Source organism: Odontesthes bonariensis, chromosome 1, assembly GCF_027942865.1.
Source record: "Odontesthes bonariensis isolate fOdoBon6 chromosome 1, fOdoBon6.hap1, whole genome shotgun sequence".
In the NCBI taxonomy this organism is placed as follows: domain Eukaryota; kingdom Metazoa; phylum Chordata; class Actinopteri; order Atheriniformes; family Atherinopsidae; genus Odontesthes; species Odontesthes bonariensis.
Genome location: NC_134506.1, coordinates 37,954,202 through 37,963,461, shown reverse-complemented (window position 1 = coordinate 37,963,461; position 9,260 = coordinate 37,954,202).

Here is a 9,260-nt window from a genome sequence, read left to right as displayed (position 1 = left end):
AATGACTGGTACCTACCATAAAAACTTCTTAGGCTCAAATATGTCTCATGTTAATGCGATCTGACTGCAGTGTTTATAAAGTGCACTTCACCTCAGGTACATTTTATGTGTAATTTATTTGTATATGGTGTTATTCTTGTGTCAGGCAGTAATAACCGGTCATCTGATTTGACCTGATATGATATGCTGTGCCACAAGAAGCTGACCTTGGTATTTCCTTTACGCTTGTACAATCTGTCTGTCTTGGTTTCCTTCAAGCTGCTCTGTTATTTATTTATTTTTTTTTCTATGGTCCAGATCAATTAAGGTCGAGGCCACATTGAACTGGAAATTGATATTAGAGTTCTATGTGACCCTGATTATTGACATCTTAAAATATTAATAAAGATATTAATAAAGGTTAACAGCAAACAATATTTTTGCTATGTAGGTATGTGAAGAGTTTTGGTCTGAAGCAGTAAATGAATTATAGTGCCCTGTAGTTTTAAGCTACAGGAGATCCAGATTTTTTTCTTGCACCAGTTCCAGCTTTTTCGATAGCTTGAAGCTATCCCACCAATTAAATAAGACCAGAATCAACATCTGGATTTCTCAAAATATAGCACGCTACAAGCTACAAACGTATGCAATGTCAACTTTTGGTTTCAGTTCCATTTGTTTTAGTAATTGTGAGGGTATTTCTCTTCTGCCAGAAATATAATTAATCATAATGAGTCACTGAATGAGTCACTGGGGTTGATCAACAGCTCTGTCATGACACCTGGACACACACAAACTGTCCAGTACCACAACAGTTAAGGCGGCATCACATCGGTTAAAGTGGGTGCTGTGCTCTGCCTCCAAACCCATTCATAACTATGTGTTGCACTGAATACATAGGCACAGGCAGCCGCACTGAAGTTGAAACAAGTTTAGCTTGGGTGCAGTACTCCGTGACAACACTTAGGCATTTCCAATTGGAGAACTTTTCAAACTCCTGTTTTAGATGGTGCTTGTCTTCTCCCCCTCCCTCCTCCTCCTCCTCCTCATCCTCACTTGTCATCAACAATGCCAGGACTTTCCTCTGATAACTTGACTGATACATCCATTTATTTTCAATGTCCTTGCAACTGGTATCAATCTTGGATGCGGTTTTGTTATGTGTTCACCCTTCCTTCGTAGCTAGTCCAGTGCAAACTGTATCCTTCCTGAAAGCAGCATTTCTACTTTTGTTGTCTTCATGTGTTAGGACAGTACTAGCAAACCTGTCATTCTTTTAAATACCATCATTGTTTTCCCTACATCTCAAAATCTCTTAAGAATCCTTGCTTTCATCTTAAACGCTGTTCAGTTATACTGAAAACTAGAGGGACCTTTTGTGAGGCTGTCTTTTCAATGTCTGAGGCACAGTAGCATGGCAACCAAAGGAGGGAAGGATGTGTCTCACTCAGAATGCATTATAATCACTTCTAATTCCATTGTTTGTTTTTTTTAATTCATGAAAGCTGATTGTCAAATGCTATGTAAATGTGAGCTAACAAAACCCACTCACAGCATTTCTACTTGATTGAAAATGAGAAAAAAACAAAAAAAAAACATGACAAACTAAGTATTTTTCCCATAATGTCTGAGTTTAATAATTTCTTATCATTCTCAATTATGGAGTCTGCTAGAGGGCAAGTCAGTTTCATATAAATTGTTTCCCCCTTCTTGGACCCTGCTCTACTGCTCTTAATTGGGCCACTCATTTCGCAAATTGTGCCACACATTATCATGTGCCAAGGTGAAGTGAAGGATGGCACATTGAAGCAGCATAGGTGGCTCTGATGGAGAAGAAAAATGTAACCTGAAAACTAATGATACCATTTTATTCCACTTGGCAGATCTATATTTGTATAACCCAATAATCTCTGCATTCATGTGTGAAGGCATTAGTTGACTGGCTCAGTTTTACAGGCTTCACAGCAGGCATATTGGGTGTGGGTCACATGCCTGCTGGTGTCTAATGATTAATGGATTCCATCACTGTCATTCTGGGACTATGATCCAACAGACAGATGCTGTCTGTCATTTTCAGATTGCTCATCTTGCTGCAGAATTTATTGAAAATATCCTTCCAAGATTCCTTCCAGGAATACCTCATACAGCAAAGCAAAGAAAAAGCATTGTTGTTGAGTTGAAGAGCAGCCCTCATTTGCTAATTACTGAGATAAAAATAAACTGAAACAGTGTGCAGCTCACCTTCCCTTGGAATTTTAGTATTGTTGTTTTGATTTTACAGCTACTTCTCGTGGTTGAATCTTTTATTCATTTCCTCTATCGGGCACTACTAATCAAGATTTAAGGCTTAACAGTTGATGCCTTTTATATTTAGAAATAAATTTTTGCCTTACAGTGGCAGCTGCAAGAATGTTTGTGTTGGGTATTGGTTTCTGCCTGTGCTCAAACCCTGTCGATGTAAGGTGTGCTGATGAGTTTCAAAGAGATATAAACAGAATGGCAGCACTTAACTGGTCTGTGATAGCCCCTTCTTTTCATTGGAAAGCCTGGATGAGTTAAGGAATGTTGAGCTATTTTCACGCTGTTTCGTTCATGAACATTAAATTCAAAAGGGAAAATGCTGTGTTTCATTCTCATGCTGTTGAAGGGGCCGCAAAATGAACTGAGCTAACCGCTCTCACTCTCCTCCTGTTTATAGATAACAGGAGAAGAATAAAGTTAGTCTCAGCTTTATTTTGAGCCCAAAAAGTGATGGGGGGCTCAGTGTCTGTTGGACTCGTTTGTGGATACTGAACTTCAACTTTGCTGTTGTGATATCTAGAGGTGTCGCTGTCAAACAATGAACAGAGTGAGAGAAAATGGCTGGGCATAAGTCCCTTCAACAGTCTCTGGCCGATAAACAACCCAGTCGACAAAAAAAACACCATGTGATCACTTTGATTTTACATTCGAACCATGACTGATATGCTCATTTAGATATTTTATGTCTGTCATGAGATGTTTAAAAAGCTAAACAATATAGAAGACTTTGCTGGGGGGCCATATTATTAATTTATGTGATGAAGTAAAAAAAAATAGATATGCAAACACATTTGAGATAACAACTCATGATAGTTCAGTCTCATTAGCAGCCTCTGGATGATTTAAAAGTGTTTGGAAATCTGAAAAACTGTAAAATATCAGTACCCTACAGAAATGTCAGACACAGTTAGAAGGTCACCGGTGTACTTTAGTTGAATATTAATTAGTTTAAGATCTGCATGTGTTTTATTTTGTCTTTGAATTGGAATGAAAAGAGTATGTTACCTCATTTTTAAATGGGAATTCTTGCTATGACTGTAATATCCTTACCATTATTACACAATCTAAATTTGATCAAAAACTACTATGAAACCATAGCTAAGAATAGGTTTTGGCTGTAGTGCTGCACTCCATTATATCTGGCTCTGTCAAAGCATTTTTTTAAAAATTTAGGAAACAACAGTATTCACATTTATCTCAGTAAATAGATGAAACAAGAAAACATAGTGCTTGAACAAATCTAACTCCTGTGCCATATTATTATGCTATACCCGAAAGAGGTGTGAAAGTAAAGCAACCAGAGATGGCCGTTTCCATGTCATAACAGATTAGTCCACAGGCAGCACAGCCTCCTCAAACACCCACACATGCTCTGCTTCTCTCAGATCAAATTTTCATTCCCTGGTTTCGTACATGCGGTGGATTTGTACTTTGGCAAAAATGAAACTGTGGTAAAACTCGAACCCGAGAAATATGGTTTAGGTTATTCTAAAAAGTAATAATCTGACCATCTTTGATATGAATTTTATTTAATCCCCAAACAGGTAAGAGTACGTTCACATCTCTTTTTCAAAATGAAATCTTTCTGGATAAAATCGGATCGCACCTACAGTTGTTAAAGCTACTGCATTCACAAGCCAATAGCAGAGACACAAATTATATTCTCTTTACGTTACTGCTCGATATTAAACACACTGTATGCTTTTTTGTGATGAGCGCACATTTGAGAAGGAAAAGTAATTTCTTATTAGGAACAAAAGGCAACTGAAGTGTACTTTTGAGTGCTAAAAGGTAAAGCACTGACATATGCATACCTTGATGATTTTTGTTCAATGTGAGGTTTCCTGATTGACCGGCTCACACGTCTTGGAAAGTGAAACCCAGAATAAATGTAGTGGCAAGGGTGAATATGTATAATCTTTTACATTTGGTGTGTTTTCTTCATAAGCCTTTGTAGTATGGTGCTTATCACTGAAAATCGATTAAGAAATAAAAAGAAAGTATTGCACACTCTAGCTCCATGTGCATTTTACTGTAACTCAGGAATCATCACAGAGCTGGAGTGTGCGACACTTTCTTCCTGTTTCATAGATAAATAAGAAACACTGTATAAGGTTTGCATGTGTTGAAATTAACAAATGTAAATGCTCTATTGAAATAGATCTGCTGGAACAGTAAGAACATGTTATTAGCAGTAGAGATGTAGTCAACAACCGTCTAAAATTGGATGTATTTAGATTTATTGTAATTATTGGGGTTTTTGAATGGTTATATAATTTCACGTTTATCATTAATTAATACAAACTGAAAGACTAATCTGAATGAAATTGTCTTTTATTTATGTCACAATTCAAACTGTTGAATTGTCTTCAATATAAAAAGTGTCTTTTCGTAATAAAGTGCCTTTTCAGTACCAATGATTGAATCAATCACTGCAGCCTTGGACATAATATTACATTTAACTTTTTCACCTTAGAAATCCACAAATCACATATTATGTTTACTCGACTAGCTTTTCTCACCCAGGCTTTAGCTATTTATTGTAACATCAGAGTACTCAACCGCTGGAATAATTCTGATTCTTTGCAACAAAAAGAAAGCAGCAAAGCAGCAGCTATGAATGTTCCCGCAGATTCAGTGAGACTCCTTTTCTTCTGATACAAAGGCTACTGTGGTTCCTCCAGTGCCTTGTATTACTAGATGTATTGCCAACATTGAATACCAAATATTTCTTAAATATTTAATACATTTCAGTACTAATATTTAATAAAAAATTTGTCCAAATGTCTGCCTTCAAACGATGTTTTTGGCATTTTTAAGTCTTCGTGTCACCCAGCATATCCCTATAACATCGGCACGATATTCCACAGACGAGTTAATGTAATAGAAATACGTAATATAGACTGTTATTTGTCTTTAGAGTTTAACAGCAATTGAATGTTGATTAGTCATATAACTATGGCACAATTTTTTTTTTCACCATGGACAAAATTCAATCAGTTTATGATTGAATACAATAACACTGTGTATTCAATCATAACACTATCGCGTTCTTACTCTTAATTGATGCCGGATCCTTCACAACCACATTGTGTTGAATAAGAATTGACAAATTTCCACCCACTAATCAGCAAAGCCATAACAACTCACATAATTTAAGACATTTTAAGAAAGTGTCCAGAAAACTTACTATTCATGCTTTAAAAGTCTTTCATATCCACTTCAAGTATCTCAAGAGCTAACAAAGGTGGTAGACGTGTAAAGGGCCGTGTGTACTATCGCAGCAGTGTGTCGCAGTGAGCTTGTCGCAGACACGACGCAGTTATTTTTGATTTATGCCTACTTTTGAAGCGCTGTCTGCGCTATGTTAATTCCACGCCACAACGCAAGAGGGACAATCACGAACAAGCTAGGATTGTGGGTGTGGTGGGTGGCGTGTTTCTCTTCCGGTTACGGAGGTCATTCCACAACAATGGCGACTGGACGAATGCGCACTTTGATTGACATGCAGCTGATCGATCTAGAAATAGAAGAAATATTGCTACTACTGGAGCTGGCAGAGAGGCGAAAGAATCGTCACGGTTAGCACGGTTAGCGTCACCATTAGCCGGTTAGCAAACCGGAAATACGCATAGTGTAGAGCGGATGTAGAGTTGACCAATCACTGTCTGCGGTGAGTTACAATTTTGGGGAGGTGCACCAGAGTGTCTGCGTAAAGGGGGGGGGCATGTCTGCGTTAACTGCGACACACACGCAGACGACCTGGTTTCCGACCATAAATCAGTCTTAAGTGCTATCCATAGTGTATACTCAGATTCAAGATGGGATTCCAGCTGTGCGTTTAACCATGGCTGTTAAAATAATGCAGACATGCAAATTTTTTCATCATTGAAAAGGGAGCAAAAGGCTCATTGTGCAATCAGTCTAACGTCATCATTATGCTACACACATTAGCATGTGAAGCGAGACGTGAGCACAGCCATAAGCTGTTTTTAGGTGTGCCCGACTTGTTGTAGCCTTGTCCCACATGGTAGGTGTCACATCCATGGAAAGCAAGGTTGAATCACTGAATTAACAATATCGGAGGTGATGTACAGGAAGTACAAAATTATGGCATATGTTCCTCCACAGATATGTGTTGTACTTCTCAACTTTCCTAACTACTGCAGCAATCACCCTGCATATGGGACCATCTGTGTCTCTATACTGCCACATTGATGGATCGTAAAGTTGCCTGAAGAGACAGACCTGCGCCAGCTGGTTCTTATTGCAAATGTCATCAGTAGGGATGTCACATTTGGCTCCAAGTGTGACAGCTGTGATTGTAAACTAAAGTCCTAAAACTCCAGATGACCAATTAATTATGCTCAAACATTTTGGCACATGTGTACATACATTTTCCACTGCCTCTTTGATAAGGTTTGCTCACAAACCTAAAGCCTCTCTGTCACATTGTCCTTATAATGATAAGTGTCTTGCCATGAAAATTTTGCAAGTCAAATTTGTGTCAAGCATGTTTACCATGTGCTACATCACTTACTCAGGTGAGGTGTAATGAGATGGCTTCTTACTGATTTACCAAACCATGCTGAGTGCACTTAAGTGCGACCCCACACTCTGCTTTTTAGAAATACAAAGTGCCCAAGGTCATTGGGGATAAATCCTGTTTCTCTGTAAACATTTATGATATTCAGTTCTTTGAGGTTTTGAGATGTCTCATTTAATATCTTCATGAAAGCTTTTGTAAAGCTTTATGCTTAGTTTGTGTATGTAAAGTAGCTTTGAGTGCATTTTAGTGCTGTGCAAAGAACTGTAACAATATTGGTTTGTTGATACTGTTAGCACTTATTTTTTTAGGTTTTTCAGGAAATAAATAAATAAATCATCTATAAATAAACATTGTTATGAGGAAGTAAACAAAGCACATTTGAAATTCTCATTCAGACTGATGTTTAAAAACCCATTATAAATGTTCAGAAGACAGTTAGACGACCCTTACAAGCTGAGGTGGTTGAAAACATTGTAGTTTGATGTTGTAACTACAGTTGTAAGTGGTGTGTGGGAGAAGCCACTTTCAGGGTCATTCCCTTAAATGGCAGCTTTTAAAATATCTAGTGACTGTAGATAATTATTTATGTACAAAATATGCACTTTTTTTTAACGCTGCAACTGTGTCTGTATTTGTTTCATTGTTTATTTGTTGTCTTTATGAATCACACTCAGAGAGTGAGAGTGCCCAAGGGGTGAACAAAGCATTTACCTCTCTTTGAGTACATCCAAGTGTGTCCCCTGTGAGTCCATCCATGTGAGTTGGCAGTTAGCCAGCAAATTAAACAGTTTAAAGCACAAATCATCCAACATAATAAGCAGCCTGCAACTTCTTTTTAGATCTCCAGTTGTTATAAACAACAACTAGATTTTGCATGGTCACGTTGTATTATTTTCTTTTGGTATAGGTGTCAGGTTCACATGTAGGAAGGTGCATATATATATATATATATATATATATATATATATATATATATACATATATATATATATATATATATATATACATATATATATATATATATATGCACCTTCCTATACATATATATATATATATATATATATATATATATATATATATATATATATATACATATACATATATATATATATACATATATATATATATATATATATATATATATATACAAACTATATGTTTTTTGGATTTAAGACAAATAATATTGCAAGTGATCCTATAATAGATCAAACAGTTTGTCAAATGGTTCCATGGGGTGATTTTGATAACATGGACTGTTCCAGCACTCTTAAAGTTCCACATCACCAACACACGCTTTCTGGTTTATCTCAGTAATGTAACTCCCATCTTAGCTGTTAAAAAGAAAATATTCAGTCTTTACATGTGTAAATTTCTCCTGCTTCATAATTTATCTTCAGCATAACTTTTGTGTTCTCCCCTTAGGTTATTTCTGGAAAAAATATTCATATTTTACATTTACATTAACACACACCCTCTCTTTACAACCGCACACCATTTCTATACAATTGATTTCTCTGTAACAGTACATCAGCATTGACCAAATGAGAATGAAACATTCTTACTTAATTCGTTAAGGTTGACCCAAAATTCACAATGCCTTTCCTTGTTCTCTTTTTTTTTTCAATGTTTTAGTGTTTGTCTTTATTAAGGTGTGGCTCTGACCAATTTGTCTGTGGTCATACTGCTAATCAGTTGATTATTATTGATACTAAATAATTACAATGTGTTTTTCCATGTTATCCCTTTCCCCGTTTCTCTAGACTGGATATTGAAGCAAACTGACGTGAGAGTTTTAGTGATTACTTGGAGCAGCATCAGGCTGTTTACCGCTTGTCTGTTTTTATAAGCCAGTCGTAATTCTGTACAGTGTGGACTGCAAGTTTCTCTTGCTTGAAATTGAGGTATAAATAAAAACTCATTCTTCAAACACGGTTACAGACTAGCTACTGGAAGCTTTCCAGTAGCTGCCATGCTTCTGGTGCAGCTGAAGTAGAGTGTGGAAGTGGAATAGAATCCCTATCAATCATAGTAGATGTCCAATATTCGTGTGAGCTTATCAAAAATGAAATACAAACACACTGTTTTAAACAGTATTGAACAGTCAGGGAAAATTTTTCATCCAGGAAAAAGTGAGATTTCTCTCTGCAGACAGCATAACAACAGCAGAGCTCCTTTTCTATTTATCTCTTACACTTTCTTGAAATGAATTTCCCTAGTTTCTTAATGCTTTCTTGCTTTTATGAATGATATATTGTAGTTACTATTTCCATTATTACTCTATTCAGATAATTGTATGAGGCAGCTGGAACATTCCCCAACAAACTCTATGGACCAAGTCAAAATGTTTATCAGGAACAAGGGGAGGTTAATCTTCTGTGAAAGTAATTTGTTTTTGTTGTATGTAACCCAAGCACTTAGAATAACTACTTTA